At 40.3% G+C, this 18,365-nt stretch overlaps 1 long non-coding RNA gene across 1 annotated transcript; it reads right to left on the bottom strand.

Annotated features, from left to right (window-relative positions):
* On the bottom strand, positions 1 to 6,545 carry LOC143686231 (uncharacterized). The gene is made up of 4 exons (XR_013176980.1): positions 6,344 to 6,545; positions 5,747 to 5,862; positions 1,126 to 1,301; positions 1 to 227 (listed from the first exon to the last, which is right to left on the bottom strand). It is a non-coding gene; the product is annotated as an uncharacterized LOC143686231 (long non-coding RNA).
* Positions 6,546 to 18,365: the final 11,820 nt, after the last annotated feature.

Here is an 18,365-nt window from a genome sequence, read left to right on the forward strand (position 1 = left end):
ATTACATCTATGTGGTCCAAACTGGTCAGACAGGTCCGTGACAGTACTTTTCAAACTATGCTGGCATGATACCCAATCCCACTTTTAGGGACAACTGCTCAGGCTGCGATGATCATAAAAAGCCACTCTGCAATGGTGCAAGGGTCAGGTGCTGGAGCCCCCAAAACCACCCATGACAACTTTGACCAGGGGACTTTCTGCTGCTTTAACCAGGATCTTGTTCAAATCTAAGGAAGAAAAGTACAGAAGGACACATGAGAAGTTTTCCATAACTTATTCACCCCTGCTTGTTGGGGCAGCTCTTTCATTTTAAGAATGTTCCTTTGGATTCCCTTAAGTAATAAAGTCATTTAGCATCTGCTGCCCCTATCCAGTTCAGGTTAGTGTTGACCTTCTCCTACTTCACTGAATAAAGGCTAATAGAAATTCAATATTGGATATAAAATCCTTCAAACGTTTAATAATTCTGGGTATCAACTCTTTATATAGGTTCCATTCTCAACATAATAACCTATATTATTGTCATTGTCACCATGATAATGAAACTACTGATGTCACACTTAGAAGGGAAAGAAGTATTTTTTTCTCCTTATAGAATTCGATTTTCTCTTCTTTGATTTCAGTAAACTCAAAGAGACTATTATTAAAACTGTGATCAGAAATAAAATTTAAAAAGTGGAAACTAAATGGTGATGTAGGGAAAAACAGATGGGCACCAGTAACAGAGTAATAATTTTATTAATTTTAGCTCACATTTGTGCAGAAAGTACTTCAAGTATCTGATTGCAGCTCTTAAAGGAGAAGGTAAAAATCAGTGTTTCCCATCTGTTTCCATCTGTTTTTTCCTATATCACCACTTAGTTTCCATTTTTCCTACGCTTGTCTTAGGGATGGCCAAAATTTGGACCACAGCAAAATCTCTATCAGGGTAAGGTGATCCAGGAACAGAACTTCCAGTGGGAAGGCATTCTCATCCAGGGGTGAGTGGTGGAGGTGGGTGCCCATACCTGGTTTAAACCAATGGTACAAGCTAGAGATCGTCACAAAATCTTTTCCCACTACCGCCCCTTACAACATTATAGTATGAAGCAGTACATCAGTATGCAAATATTTTGTGCTTTTTACCGTTAGATATTTTGGCCTCCAATTCTCTGTTGATTTTTGTCTTCTGGGCCCTTTTTTCTCCCCAAGCCTGCAGTTAAGTTGCCAAACATCCTTCCTCTGAGTGGTCATCCACAGACAGGGAGCAATAGGCAAGGATCACAGGTAATAGAAACGGTTTCAATCCATGGCAGCCTCCCCTTTAAAAATACAGCAATTCACAGTTTTCTTAGAATGTTTTACCTGCTCAGGTAAAATAGTCCAATGGGCAAAATTTTCATCATCCCTTCATTTTCATTTCCCCACCTGGTTCATTCATGCATTCAACAGGTTTCATGTTGGCAGGTCTCAAAATTTCGAAGATAACATAGTCTATCTTTTCTTCCCTGGAGGGACTCAGTCTGTTGGGGAGACCAGTGAACCAGTCTAAAGCTAGGTGGGGTGTTCCATGATTCACATAAGACAGGGGAAGGGAGCTCCCTGCAGTTCTGAGCTGACTTAAGAGTAAGCAGAAGTAAGCAAGTGAGGGAAATCAGGAGTGGGTACCTGCCAGGCAGAGAGAGCGTTGTGTACAAAGTTCTCCTCCATTTCTAGATTTCTGCTGCCCATCCATGGAAACATAGTCCATTTATGTTCTAATGTTGTGAAGTGCTAGATCCCCCTAGTTACTAACTTAATAAATTGATTCAGTGGTACTGATTTAATTGATAAGGGCAGAGTATTTCTGTGAGATAAAATGCATATGTTTCATTGGAGTACCAGATGACCTAATGGAAGGAGTAAATAAAGGCAAATGCCAGGAACCGGTAAGCTGTTGGGAATCTATATTTGAGTAGGACCTTCAGGTTTTTTCAAACCATGTATGTAGGCAGCTGTCTCTTTTAATGGCTCATGGACTCACTTAGGTGACATTGGTAGGTTAATCATTTGGAAATCGTTTGCAGGAAGTATTACAGATATTTATCGTATTATATGTAACCATTAGCACTGCAGTATAGAAGGCTAAGTGAGGGCTTTTCAGCTTTGTTTCTTTAAGAAAAAAGTAGAATTTAAAATTTTTTAAAAGTTTCTTTAGCAGAATCATCTTCATTTTTTCCATCTTAAAATCCAACATAAAAGGGGTGCAAGGGTAGTTTAGTGGTAGAATTCTCGCCTGCCATATGGGAGACCCAGGTTCGATTCCTGGCCCATGTACTTCCCCCCAAAACAAATAAACAAGCAAACAAAAAACCAACCAACCAAAAAAACATTCAGTAAATGGTGCTGCAATAATGGGATACTCACATGGAAAAAGAATGAAATATGACCCCCACCATACAGCATACAAAAACAAACAAACAAGCAACAACAAAAAAATCCAACATAAAACAATCAGAATTGTATAATTTTGCTTTTTGTTCTTTTGTACCAGTGAGACAAAAAATCACTGGAGAGAATTGACAATGTTATCTAAACTGATCAGAAATGGAAGTAAAAAAAATTGTTTCTAAATATAATTGACTTTTTTTCACTGCATGTTAGCTTGACAATAAAACTATTATGGCTTCTCAGTTGCCAGAAAGAAGGCAGCAGACTTAAGTGTTTTTGTCTTGCCTGGCGGAACGGTCCTTGAATTTTGGTCAGACATGGTCAATTTCATGCAACAGCAAGAAGGAAAATTGTGTGAGATGTTCCTTCCATGTATCCTGAGAAGGAGTCTGTCATACCTATCTCAGTGCAGAAAAGAAGATACAGACAAAAGGAAGGATACACCATGATGTCTACATCTTCAACACTTTGTCCCACAGGGGACCCCAAATTAACATGTCAATCAGAATCTCTTTTACCTCCCAAACTACTTCTCCCGTACTTTCATTTGACTGAACGGTGACTCCCAATAGCAGCTGGGCCTCACTGTGGCTGCCCCATCAGGCACTGATTTGTTTTTTATTAACAATTCAAGAAATCAAATATGAATCACTTTAGGTGAATGTCACACTTTGTTGAATAAAATAAAACTTGATGAATACGTATGAAAGATGACCTTGAAGCAATGGCTTAAATGTACAAAAGCATCTAGTTGCTCAACATCCAGTCTCCTTTTCAACCACATTTCTGTTATTCTCAACAGAATGCTTCTCTCTCCCTTCAGAGCCAGAAGTGGCAATGTTAAATTCACTGTGCCTGAGTTTGGACATCTGCTGTGGCAGGTGACTGCCCAGACGTACTGGCGCACTGAGGCATCTGCACGGCAGACAGGCCTGATGCCTCTCCACTCCCACAGAAGGACTATCCACTGCTCTTAAGTGCCTGCCTAATACTTCTCTGCGGAACTGCAAGGTCCAGTAAGAACATGCTTTTATCTCCTCTCTGGCATCCTCACTATCTCTACCTTTGTTCATTTCCACCCTCAACACACCACTGTTCTTCCTAAGACAGACACACACTAAAACAACATTCCTTTGACCCTCTCCTCTTCCAGTCCTTGGAGGTGAGACTTATGCTCTGCTACACCAGCTTCTTCTGAGTCACTTGACCTCGCTTCTCCTGTTTGCAACACTGAGAACACCTTGTCTGGTACTCCTCCTTCTTCTTTGGTTGCTGTCTTCTCTGTCACCTTTTATTTTTTTCCCCATGGTGTCTGGGATGCACACCTCCAGCATAATGGGTGAGTTAACTGAAATGATGTGAAATATGGGAAAGCAAGCCTCTTACTCCTAATCCTTGCCACTGGATTTTTTCCCCACCTTGCTGCGCACGGCTAGTTTCAGTATCTTCACAGTGAGACTTTCCATCGCGTGGGTCACTGCTGACCACAGCTCATTCCTGGAAACATCCTGTTCCTTTCCTTTTCTTGCACTTCTTAGACCACCCCTTTTCTACCTCATTTATGGGTCATTTTTCTCCCTTTCAATGAGTTCCTTCGGATTCTTTTCTGAGCCCACTAAGCAGCCTCCTCCCTGGTGACTGAAAGGTTTCAAATGCTGTTGACTTGGGAATTCTCAATGTCTTGAATCTGTCTCTCCAGTTCGGGCCATTCCCACAGTTTTGGATTCATATATCTAACTGCCTGCTAGACATTTTCAACACCTTGTCCCACAGGGGACCCCAAATTAACAGGTCAATCAGAATCTCTTTTACCTCCCAAACTACTTCTCCTGTACTTTCATTTGACTGAACAGTGACTCCCAATAGCAGCTGGGCCACACTTTGTCTGCCCCTATACCACATATCCGAACCTCTGCCCTATCCTCACTGCCCCTACATCCGCTCTCTTTTCTGGTCTTGCACAGACATGCATCCTGCCTTCTGGAAAAGCCTCTTTCTTGCACCACAACTATCACAGCCCAAGTTGACCCAAGTCATGAATGAGTGATAAAGCTCTATCCCAAGAAGCCTACGTGGTTGGAGTGATTTGTTGTAATAGTCCACCTGACTGATAATGTAAGCAATTACATGTTTGGTGAATAAATCAGTGAACAGATAGTAAATGCATTCCTACTTGTAGTTCCATTTCTCTCCTCAACAGGCTAAGGGCTGGGGTATGTTTGAATTTTTATATATTTCAGCTGGGTGCCATCATGCTTCACCTCAGCAAAGCCAGATGGGGGTGAAATTCTGGGGAGCATCACTACTGTGAAGTGATAATTCAAAGCCAATAAATTATGTCAGTCATAAAAAAACATAATGGAAAAAATTCATTTCAGAGGTCACAGTAAACCCTGAGGGTTAAATTAAAAAAAAAAGTCTAGATGAAATAGAAATTGGAAAGAGCTGAAGGAATCCTATCTTCTTCTTGAACAAGATGGAATTTTTAACAGTTGCTAAATTTTTTCGTGACAACTTAAATCATTTTCCTGTCGCTCCCCCCACCTTTTTCCCTCTAGTTTTGTATTTGGAGATCAATGCAAGCTTGCTAAACTTCATACTGTACATGCTACTATATTTAAGACTTCCGGGGAAAATGTGAATCAACAAATTAGCCCTAAGCTTATACATTTTTCTAATATAATCAAGGAGGAATGTTCAACTTATGGTCACTAAATCCATCTACTTCTCAATCTCCCACTCCTGGGAATTCTAAGATTTTCAAATTTCTTAACCAAAAACTAATATTTGGAAAATACACTGAACAACTCTGGGATGAAATGAAATCAACTTAAGTTGAGTACTGCTGCTTCTGATTATTGAACAGGCTCTTTAATGTTATTGTGTTCATTACTAGAAATTTTTCATTTGCAAATTCTAGTTCTTATTTACTAAAGTATACAGGAATAACAATGAAATTTTCTAAATGGTAGTAGGCTATATGGTAAGTGTGCTTTGAATATACAATAACATATTTATAAAGGGGATCAAATTAAAATTTGGGGGGTAGTTTTCTAAACTTTGAAAATCATATAAATCTTTAAACATAGTGGAGTTTTCTTATCTATGATTCAATAAGTATTTTCTACATTCAGGTTAAAATGTTAATGACATAAGGATGAAAAAATCAAGGAAATTATAACAGTAACAACATTTATAAGTACTTTGACCATTTACAGGCTAGATAGATTATTTGCATTCTTTCCAGTGTTATGGGGAAGATATGTAATTGTGGTTTGACAAAAACTTTTGGTTTTGCTGTTAAGGAGAAATTCCATCCAGGTACCACTTGCCTTACCTCTCAAAGGTGAATCAGCTTTTCCCTTTCAGGATTCTTATCTCTACTGAGGTTAGTCAGGGTCCTTCAGGATACTGCTTACATAAAAATACTATCCTATATCAAAGACTTTTAGCCTAAAAGGAATAGAAGACGAATTTTTATTGGCTTTACATGGATTTATCAGCTTTTTCTCGAAGAGAGGTCACACAAACTAAATGTTCCTAGGCTAAACATAAGCTACAAATATGTATGTTTGGTTGGGCTTGTCTATTTTTGGCTTTCAGTTTTAAAAAATGTTGAGTTAGCTGTTCATTTTTTAAAATAGGGGACTCTGCTTAGGACCTCCATATTTTCTTCACAAAATGGCAAGATCACCAAGACTAGGTCCAAATTCCCACAGGGCAACAATGAGCTAAGTAGCTGGCTGCCCCATTTAGGCAAAATGGGTCTCTCCCTTCCTCACTGCCATAGCACTATCCACACTCAGCCTCCAAGTTCCAAGGTCAGTGGCTATCCATCATTCTGCTCACCAACAGTCTGCCTTTCACCCAGCCACTTCCTTCAGTGTACTTTACCAGCCAGTTCCAAGACAGAACAATAATAACTATCACTTACTGCTTATCAGTGCTAGACATTTTCCTAAGCATTTAATGCATTGCTCGTTTTATCTTCAAAATAACCCTTTAAGGAGAAACTCCAGGATTCTGTCCCCCAACAGCAACACTGAAAAAAAAGCAAAAATTGTCAGAACCAGCTTTCTCAGAGCTCTGGAAAGTAATCACAACTAGGGGTCAAGCAGAGGGTAATGGAGTTTTTGCTTAATGAGTATGGAGTTTTTGTCTGGGATGATGAAAAAATTCTGGAAGGAGAGTGTGATGTTTGAACCACATTGTCAATATACTTAATGTCACTTAACTGTACACTTAAAAATCATTTAAATTGTTTTATTTATGCACAGTTTACCACAACTTAAAAAAATTGTTTTTTTTAAAAAATGAGCAAAGGGCTAAATAGACCTTTCTCTAAAAAAGATATACAAATGGCCAATGAGCACATGAAAAGACACTCAATATCATTATCTATTAGGGAAATGCAAATCAAAATCACAATGAAATACCACTGCATACCCAATAGGATGGTTATTATTGAAAAATGGAAAATAAAGGTGTTGATGTAGATGCCGGGAAATTAGAACCTTCATACACTGTTGGTGGGAATGTAAAATGGTACAGCCATTCTGAAAAACAATGGGGCAGTCGCTAACAAAGTTAAACATAGAATAATCATATGATCCAGGAATCTCATTCTTAGGTATATATCCCAAAGAATTGAAAACAGTGACTCAAACAGATATTTGAATCAATGTTTACCAGTAACATTATTCAAGAACAGCCAAAAGGTAGCAGTAACCCAAAAGTCCATCAATAGATGAATGGGTACACAAAATCTGGTATATACATACAATGAAACATTACTCAGCCATAAAAAGGAATGAAGTTCTGATACATTCTACAACCCGGATGAACCTTGAAGATGTCATGTTGAATGAAATAAACCTGACACAAAAGGTCAAATATTTTATGATGTTGCTTATATAAAATAACTAGAAGATGCAAACTCATAGAGACAGAAAACGTAGAGTATAAGTTACCAGGTATGGGGGTAGGGGGCTTCTGGGAATAGGGAGTTATGTTTAATAGTTACAGTTTTCATGTGGGGTGATGAAAATGTTCTGGTAATGAATAGTGATGATTGCATAATATTTTGAATGTAATTACCATCAATGAATTGTATACATGAAAGTGGTTAAAATGGGAAATAGCACATTGTGTATGTGTGTGTGTGTGTGTGTGTGTGTGTGTGTGTGTGTGTGTGTGTATTTATGACCACAATAAAAATAAAATAACCCTATAGGGTAAATATCACTAGCATCGCCATTTTACAGATCAGGACACTAAGGCCAAGAAGTAAAGAACTGACCAGAGGCAACACACTTCTAGTGAGCAGTGGCATGTCAGCTCCAGTGCCTGAGAATCTCTTCCTACATGCAGCTTAAAGCTCTTCAAAGCTACCTGGCAGTGTGCATTCAATTCTGTTGGCTGCCTTAAGAACAGGATGTCTAATGGGTACCTACCTCTTCTTTCAGACATCTGAGAAGCAAAAGCTTAGGTGTAGATTGGACCATAGATGGCATTTGCTTTAATGCTGACATTTTTCTAGATGGAAAAATGAAATCCAGGAAGATTAAGGGCTTTCCCAGAACAACGGGGGACTCCTTAATAGGGCCATGCAGCACCATGCAGGGCAGAAGGACATGTCAGAAGAGAGACCTGGACCCTTCTGTGTTGCCTGACCAGCAAGCCCCTCTCCAAGCCCGCCTCAGGGTGGTCTTCCATGGAGGCGCCCCTCAGCCAGGCCCCTCCCACGCGGTCTCACCAACAGGCCTTTTACTCCACCTGCTACAACATGGTGCTGCAGAGTTTCATCTTTACAAAAACTCCTGTTAAAGGATTATTCTACAATGGAGAAGCTCTCTTATACGATGAATTCTGCCTTAACATTTAATAAATTAACAATACTAACCCTTTGATAAGAATATTTAAAAATTTTGGTGACATAAAAACATCTAGCACAGCAAATGAGAGCATGGTCTTTGGTCTCTGGCAAATCTGGGTTTGAGCTCAGGTTCTGCCATTTACCAGCTATGTGACTTTGTGCCGGTTACTGAATTGTTCTAATTCTTTGTCACCTTTACATTCTGGGAGTTGAGACTTGTGTCTGCTTAGCAAAATGGTAAGAAAGGTGATAAACTGTCCTCCACATAGTGAGATAAGACAAAATGTTTTAATAAGTGACTATCTACAAGAGTATAAAATCTTTTCAAAATATTGTCAGCTACTTCAAAGGGGAGCACACTCCATCCCCTTGACAGTACTTTTTAACTTGAAAGAATGCTTTTTTGTTTTTTTTAATCCTCACTATTACCCCATAAGATAGCTATTATTGCCCCTATTTTATCAATGAGGGAACTGGGGCTTAGAAAGTTTAGAAATCCAGGACCCTCAAGGTTTATTTAACTAAGAGTTAGGATTAGCAAACAGGACAAAGGCATCTTGACTAAATTAAGGAAACGCAATCACTCTGCAGGCAGCCAATGGGAAGCCCGGGGTTGTCAGAGTAACCAAGACTGTCCAACTGTGAAGATTCTGTAAACCGCTGGAAGTACGCAGGCATTTCTGGATTTTATTTAAGTCCCAACATTTTGAGGTCCTAACTTTGAGATCTTCACCAGTTTTATCTACGTGTTTTGAGGCATAGAATTTTGTCATTGTTTCCCCTATAATTATTTCCCTTTAAAGCTTTCAAAGTGCCCATATGTGTACTTTAGTAATAGTTGCTGAGTAAGGCTTTTGAGCATCCAGAGTTTTAGTGGACCATTTGGGTGTAAGTTTTGGGGAACCTCCTGGGAGGTACACTTAATACAAAGCACAACCAAAAGCAGGAAATTCTATTTGCCAGTACTTAACTACACACTGAAGTTAAATTAGTTCTTTCCAAATGGGACAGATCAATTAAGAGCATCAAAGATTTCAGAGAAGATGAATAAACTGAGAATCTATGCAGAGAAATTACTGAAGGAGAATGAAGACAAAACTCTCAGTAGTAAGTTAGTTCTGGGAGATGTCCTAAAAGAGAACTGTACATAGAACAAATATATTTATCTCAACTCATGATCGTTCATATTCTTTAGTCTAACAGAGCAGACCGTGAAGTTCTTTGAAAAGTGAGAACACTTTCCCAAACACAGGAACAGAGGGAGCCTCAGGAATGCTACATGAAAATAACGCTGAGAGAGAGAGGTCCGTGTGCTCTTAGGGGACTGCGGTTTGCTGGGCCCCCGAGGGCTGCGGCCCAGCATTTAGCGCACACAGTGCATCCTGCACCTGGAGCAAAGGCGCGGGCCAGGACGAGACCCGACCCGCAGGCCCAGCGCGGCTGGGAGAAAGCTCCCCGCCAGCTGAGGCAAGCGGGGCCCGCCACGCAGCAAGAGGGCGGCGGCAGGGGTGGTCTCTGGGGTCTGTGCCGCCGTGCTAGGCAGCGGTTGCAGCACTCAGCTCCAGGGACACAGCCCACAGGGGCCATGGGCACCGCGCGGCTCCAAGACTCCACTCGCGGATGCAAACACCTCTTGGTAAAACTCATTCTTTCAGGCAGCATAAAGCAAATACATACTTTTCCAAAGTTGCTTGCAATGCACATTTGACAACTCCTTGCTGTGTTTTTGAAGCTCAAGTTGATTAATAATTCATTGAATCCACGCAGAACAGCTTTTTTTCTTTGCATCTGGTAACACTACCAAATCCTACAGGGTAGGCTAAGTTCTAACTAGTTGATATAGACTCACATACTCCTGCCCTAGTCCAAACGATGCTCTGAAAAAAATGGTTTCATTTGTTTCTGTATAATTCACTCCTGAAAACCAAAATCTCATGTGAGAATCCCATGTTTCAAATGGCTACCTCTGATTTCTTCCTTAATATCCATTGTTTAGACAAATCTAGTGAGTGGAGATATAGGTTTGTCAAATTTTAGACAAATCTAGTGAGTGGAGAGAGAGGTTTGTCAAATTTATCTACTTTACAAGGAGAAATAAATTCATTTGCCTTCATCTGCCTTCTCTATACAAAAACTTTGCAGCTCCTTTACATTCTACTGTGGGTGAACACTGCCCTCTTTTGGCAAAGCATTTAAACCTAAATATGTGTTTCTGTGTGTGTGTGAAATAAAATACTAAAAGATTTTGTATTTTAGTCTGAAGGGCAGTGTGCTAGTGCCTCAGCAGGCAATTCTTGCCTGCCATGCCAGAGTCCTGGGTTTGATTCCTGGTGCCTGCCCATGCCAAATTTTCCATTAACAAGAACTACTTTTTTATAATAAACTTTGAAGTATGCTTGACATTGTTCTTGTGTCTTTTATTGTCTATTTATACTAATGAGCCACAAATGCAGATTTCTTCCTGTTACCCCTCATTCATACTCTGCTTTTGCCAGTTTCTGTGATTTGTAGAACTTGGAAGACACACAGGTTTGTGCAACTGCCTGCAGTCCAAAATATAATAAATATGACCTTCTATTTACAAATATTTTTCCATTAGGAAAAATGAGCAACCTTCCCTGTTAGAAATATTGGCTACTTTCCATTTGAAATAAATATACCGACTCCCACCGTGAGGACATGGCTAAGAATTGCAAAAGGACAGAGTACTGTGCCTGGGAAACAGCCTTTTAAATGAGAGCAAGCTCTTTAGTCAAGTCTTAGGACAGCTCTCCAACTGAGCACAACTAAACGTGCTGGGTAAAATATTTAAAATATCTTTTGTAATGCATCAACCAGAATCCCAAAGACAACTGAAAAAGAGAAGCCAACAAGGTAAGTAAACACTAACAACTGGTTCAGCTAGAGGGAATTTGCCTAACCAACTGAAATTAACTTCAGATGTTGGGATCTCAGGAATACAGGGAAAAGTCATATCCTAAGTGAGGAGTCTTAATTGCAAAATCTCCTGTGTAATATCTGTGGTAGGTTGAATTACATACCACAGCAAAAGACATGTTCCTAATTTTTATCTGTGTTCCTGTGAGTGCAAACACATTATAAATAAGGTCTTTTAAAGATGTTCTTTTTAGTTAGGTTGTGGTCCAACTAAATCAGGGCGAGCCTTTATCCATGTTACTCGAGTCCCTTATAAGCAGAAGAAACTGAGACACAGTCAGAGAAGGCACAAGGAAGCTGGAAGTCAGGAAAATCAGAAGAGCAGACTGAGGGAAGGAGAGATCACCATGTGAGTGGAGTCAGAGATTCAAGCCAAGGAACTCCAAGAACTGCGGCAAGCAAACACCGGAATTCTACAGATTTGAAGGAGAAAGCCCAGTCTTGCCAACACCTTGGTTTTGAACTTTGAGCTTTCCAAACTGTGAGCCAATAAATTCCTAAGGCTGAGCCAACCCACTGTGTGGTATTTGTCATAGTAGCCTGGCAAACTAAGGCCCTATCTCAAGGGTAAACTATAAGGAACCACCTATCCATCCACACACCCTTAGAAAAATTGCCTCTTTCAAAACTCGCTGTTGGGGTCAGGGGTGTGAGCTCTCTACCTAGGTGGCCTGAAAAACTTTAGGCTGAGGATTTAGTTTAAAGAGTTCATGAGCTGGACAATGCTCCTGGCAAAAACAATCCAGGCCTCAAATAATCCCCAGATAAAGTTCTACAATATAAGCTGTCAAAACCAAGATAAAAGAGAAACAGTGTTATGAGTACTATCATCAGAAATATCAGAGCCAAAGCACTAGTGGAGTTCAGATATTGGAATCAGACATGGGTGTAAAATAAATTAGGTTCATTGTGTTTAGAGAGTTGAACATATTAACAAAGAGCAAAAGATTCTAAAAGCAAAGGCAATTTAAATGAACAGAAATGGAGATGAAAATATAACTGACATTAAAACCCAGTCTAAAAAAAAATAAAGCCCAGTCTAAGGGTTTAACAGCAGATTTAATACAACTGAAGAGAGCACTAGTGATGGGAGGATATCTGAAGAAATTATCTAGAATTCAACCCTGAGAATGAACTTAGAAGGTTAAGGGAATATATATAAATATATATATTTTTTAAAAGGCTAAGAGTTTCCAGAACTGATGAAAGAGACAGAGCTACAAGCTACATGAAGACAAATTCTTACCTTGGTATATTATATGAAGCTACAGAGAATTAAAAATGCCAAGAAAGAAATATTAGCAATGTCAAGACAATGTCAAAGACAAAATCTTTAAAGCAGACAGGGATAAAAGACAGATTACCTTCAAAGGAATAGCTGTCAGATGATTTCCCAATAGCTACAATAAAAGCCCAAATGATAACTCATGTTAGAGAAAATACTCTCAATCTAGAACTGTGTAACCAATAAATATATTTTTAAAGAACAAGGGCAAGATAAAATATTTTCAGACAAAGCTAGGTTAGGTACTTAGAGTCTTTCATTAAAGGAAAAGCAAAAGGAAATTGTGATGGAGAGCAGATGGAAAGGCGGGGCAAGATGGCCGCACAGTGAGGTGTGGAAATTAGTTCATCCTCCAGAGCAAGTAGTAAATAGCCAGGAAATGTACAGAACAATGACTGGGGGAACACCAGCCTGGACAAGGTGGAATGACAAGGATCTCACACAGAACTGTAAATCCCCCAATCCATGGAGGCAGGTGCCCCTCCCCAGTGGATACAGCAGACTGGTTTCCCAAGAGGAAAGAAAACGGACTTTGCTAGCAGCAAGGGCTTACCTGAAACAAGCTCCAGTTGCATAATTAATTAACAAATTCTGACTACTGAAAACAGACCCCCAGCACAGATAACCCTGGAATAAGCACTAAAGGAACTAGGAGTTTTTGCCCCGCAGAGAGGGGGGTGGGGTTGATGGGAAAAAAAAAAAAAGAGGTTTTTTTAGTTGTCCAACTCAAAATACTGGAAAAGGGCTGGACCCCAAGAAAAGGAAACACAGAGAGCCTGGAGATACAGAGTCATGTACCAACTCAAGCTCTTGATTGATAAATTCAAGAAATGAGGTCAGACTCTAAAAGGCTTTTCAGCTGTTTTTTTGTTTTTTTTCACTCCTTAAATAGCTCATTAGATAGAACTGGAAGCACTCTCAGGCTCCAGCACTGCCTGAGGCAAGGGCAGAATTAAGCTTCTCTGACAGACATAGTAACTATTCAGGTGAAAGGGTTAATTCCCTCAAGGTTGTACCTTCCCCAAGGAAAGGGGGAGGAGGCCAAGCTCAAGTGAAAATCCTCCTTCAAGGAATTCAGGCCCCAGGGACCAGAAAACAAGCAATCAAAGCCATCCTACTACCTCACATCTACCTCAACCATGCCCCTAGCAGGGAGAATCTGCTGAAATTAAAGATATCATATCACTTTAAGCTGGTGGAAAGCTGGAGACAAACATACAGGGCAGGATATGAAAAGCACACAGTCAAGAGGGTTCATAGAAAAGTCTGTCAACATGCTGGGGCTCACCCTCAGGGGAAACTGATGCTGGCCACTAACGCCTCCTGAGACATGGGCCTGTCTGGTCTTGAAAATCTGACTGGGGTATATAATATCTGAGGAGATCCTCCTCAAAAAGAAAAGGATCCAAATAGGCAGGGCAAGGAACAGAAAAAGAAGAACTGAAAAATTCTGATGAGTTAAACAGAACCTATACTAGAGGTCTTAGAATACAGTGAACTGAATATTAAAGAAAAGAGAGAGAACAAAGCCATCCAGGAAGAAAACCCCAGGTAAAAGACTGAAAACAACCTCCAGAACAAACTAATTAAGGAATTCAAATGCTTAGATGCCAGCAAAAAAAAAAAAAGGAAAATCAAAGATATGGCCCAGTCAAAGGAACAAACCAGCACTTCAAATGAGATACAGGAGTTGAAACAAATAACTCAGGATGTTCAAACAGACATGGAAAATCTCATCCAAAAAAATCAAATGAATGAGTTGAGGGAGAACATAAAGAAGACATTGATGAACAGAAAGTAGAACTCAAAAGTTTTAAAAAACAAATCACGGAACTTATGAAAATGAAAGGCACAATAGAAGAGACAAAACAATGCAATAGATTTGAAGAGGCAGAAGAAAGGGTTAGTGTACTAGAGGACTGGACATCTGAAATCCAACACACAAAAGAAAAGAATGGAAAAATATGATCAGGGTTCTCGGGGAACTGAATGACAACATGAAGCACATGAATATACATGTTGTGGGTGTCCCAGAAGGAGAAGAGAAAGGAAAAGGAAGAGAAAGACTAATGGAAGAAATAATCACTGAAAATTTACCATCTCTTATGAAAGGCATAAAATTACAGATCCAAGATAGATCCAAGTAGACATACTCCAAGTCAGTTACCAATCACATTGTCAAATGTCGAAGAGAAAAGGAGATTTTTGAAAGCAGCAGGAGAAAAGCAATCCATCACATAATAAGGGAAGTTCAATATGACTATGTCTGGATTTCTTATCAGAAACCATGGAGGTAGACTTCTGGGAAGACGGCCAAATAGACTGGCTTGAGCTTAGTCCTACTTCACGGAAAATTTAGAGAAGGGACAGGAGGGCAACTGAGGTGGTGATTCATGAGTGCGGCTGACCTGGGAGAGCCTTCTGCACTACATGCAACAGCCCTGGTTGCAGAGGCCGAGGAATTGAGAGGCAGAAAGCTGGAGCCTGGCAGGGAGGTGTGGCGCTGCAGACCCCATGGGAGTGCATGGATGGGAGCCTGGGACTAGGAAGTAAGCCAGGCTGCTTTCCTTTGGGCACACTACTCTCACCAGCACAGCCCCATGACTGGCGGCTTACCCCACACCCTGTGCACTCGAACCCTGTCATCCACTCCCATTCTCCATGCTCCAAGCAGCCCCAACCTCCAGTGCACATACCTGTTCCACACCCCCACCCCAAGTGCAGCCCTACTCACCTCTCCTGCACCCCTCCTGAGGACTACCTCCCCCTCCCTGATCCCTGCAGGCTGTTACCAGCACATAAAGTCTGCCAGGAACTAACCTCATACCTAGGCTACCCCTGCTTCCCTCCCCCCACCCCTCACTCCCCCACCTGTAGTGTCCCACAGCCTCACTCCACCCCGCCTGAGCTCTGTGCTTCTGTTTACAGCAATCCCAGGCCCATGCATGCACACGGGCCCCCAATCATGTCATTCAGCTCTGGGAACTGCACTTTACACCAGTCCTAGAACCACGCATGTGCACAGCCCTCAGCCACACTCCCCAGCTCGAGAAACTGCTGACCTGTGCAGCCAGGTCACATCTGCTCCCAATCCATGAAGGCATAATGCAGACCTGCTGCCACAGCTCTACACATGTGCACAAAGTCCCTGTACTTTAGACCAGCACACACCAGGGTTATGCCCAGCCCAAACTGGTGAATCTGCACAGCACATGCTCCCTGGCCGCTGGGCGCCCATGTTCACAAGCATCAGCATAACATCCCCAACGTGCACCTATACCTGCCCTGAAACAAATCACCATACTGAGTGCCTACCCCATGCTGTGCTCCCTGCTGTACAACCATCCTGCAAACACAAGGCCTTAGACTACTGAAAGAAATCAACTCTCAGAGTAAATCAATCAAGATATTTACATGCCATGAGGATAGCAGAAGATCACTAAGCATATCACAATGCAGATAGATATAGCTCTGCCTAATGACCACATTAAAACACCAGAGGAGACAGAGACACTAGAATAACTAATGAACAATGTTCATACAATTCTACTTAATAAAATAAGTGGGATAGCAAATGACAAAAAAGGTAATCAAGGAGACAGAAAAGGAGCATAAAGAGGAATTTGAAAGAATAGAAAAATAGCAGATATCACAGAGATTAAAGACTCTGTTGACCAAATAAAAAGCATACTAGAGGCACACAAAACCAGATTTGAAGAGACAGAAGAAAGAATAAGTAATATAGAGGACAGGATAATTGACTTCAAAGACTCAAAACAACAAATGGCAAAAAAGATGGAAAAAATTGAATTGGATCTCAGGGAAATGATAGACAAAATAAAACACACAAATATAAGAATCATTGGTGTCCCAGAAGGAGAAGAGAAGAGTAAAGGGCTAGGAAGAGTAGTTGAGGATATAATGGGGGGAAACTTCCCAACTCTCATAATGGACATAAATATACCAGTCAAAGAGGCCCAATGAACTCCAAACAGAATAAATTCAAATAGGCTTTCCCCAAGGCACATACTAATCAGTCTATCAAACGTTGAAGAGAAGCAGAAAATCCTGAAAGTGGCAAGAGAAAAGCAATCTATTATATACAAGGGAAACCAAATAAGACTGAGTTTAGACTACTCAACTAGCACCTGGAGGTGAGAAGGCAGTGGTACGATATATTCAAGATCCTGAAAGAAAAAGACTTCCAGCCAAGAATTCTGTACCCAGTCAAATTGTCCTTCAAAATTGAGGAAGAGATTGGAGTTTTCACAGACGAAGTCCTGAAAGAATCTGGCAACAACAGTTTGGTCCTATAAGAAATATTAAAAGGAGTTCTGCCAACTGAAAAGGAAAAAAAAGACAGGAGAAGGAGGTCTGGAGAAGGCACAGAATTGAAGAGTAAACTAAGGGTAATTTAAAGAATACAAAGAGAAAGAGGGAAAATAATATATAGCTCTGACAAATAAAAAAAGATAAGATGGTGGAATCAAGAAACACATTTTAAGTAATAACTTTGAATGTTAACAGACTAAACTTACCAATTAAAAGATATAGATTGGCAGAATGGATTAAGAAACATAATCCAGCTATATGCTGCTTACAAGAGACTCATCTTAGATACAAGCGTACAAATAGATTGAAAGTGGAAGGATAGAAAAAGATTTTCCACACAAGCTGTAACCAAAAGAAAGCAGGAGTAGCTATATTATTAATTATATAATATTTATTATACTATATAATATATAATATAATATTAATTGGACAAAATAGACTTTAAATGTAGGAATATCATAAGAGACAAAGGACATTATATACTAATTAAAGGGCCAATTCACCAAGAAGATATATGTTTATGCTCCAATCAAAGAGTTCCAAAGTACATGAGACAGACATTGACAAAACTAAAGGGACTGTTCTAGTTTGCTAGCTGCCGGAACGCAACACACCAGAGACGGATTGGCTTTTAATAAAAGGGGATTTATTTTGTTGGTTCTTCAGAGGAAAGGCAGCTACCTTTCCATTGAGGTTCTTTCTTATGTGGAAGGCACAGGATGGTCTCTGCTGGTCTTCTCTCCAGGCCCCTGGGTTCCAACAACTTTCCCCGGGGTGACTTCTTTCTGCATCTCCAAAGGCCTGGGCTGAGCTGCGAGTGCTGAGATGAGGAATGCCGAGCTGCTAGGCTGTGCTACATTGCGTTCTCTCATTTAAGCACCAGCCAATTAAGTCAAATGTCACTCATTGCAGCAGACATGCTTCCTAGCTGACTGCAGATGTAATTAGCAACAGATGAGGTTCACATATCATTGGCTTGTGTCCGCAGCAACAGAACTAGGAATGTTCACCTGGCCAAGTTGACAACTGAATCTAACTAACACAGGGAACAATAGATGTTTCAACAATAATAGTAGGAGACTTCAATACACCCCTCTTCTCTATAGATAGAACAGCAAGACAGAAGATCAACAAGGAAATAGAGAAGTTGAATAACTTGATAAATGAATTAGATCTAACAGACATATATAGGTCATTGCACCCCAAAGCACAAGGTTATACATTCCTCTTCAGTGCTCATGGAACATTCTCCAGGATAGATCATATGCTCAGGTACAAAACAGGTCTTTATAAATATAAAAATATTGAAATTATTCAAAGCACTTTCTCTGATCACAATGGGATGAAGCTGGATCTCAATAACCACCAAAGAATAAGAACATTCACAAATACATGGAGATTAAATAAAACCCTCTTAAACAACCAGTGGGTCAAAGAAGAAATTGCTAGGGAAATCAGCAGCTATCTGGAGATGAAAATGAAAATGAGAATACAACTTATCAGAACTTATGGGATGTGGCAAAGGCT

Source organism: Tamandua tetradactyla, chromosome 6 (assembly GCF_023851605.1).
Source record: "Tamandua tetradactyla isolate mTamTet1 chromosome 6, mTamTet1.pri, whole genome shotgun sequence".
NCBI classification, from domain to species: Eukaryota; Metazoa; Chordata; class Mammalia; order Pilosa; family Myrmecophagidae; genus Tamandua; species Tamandua tetradactyla.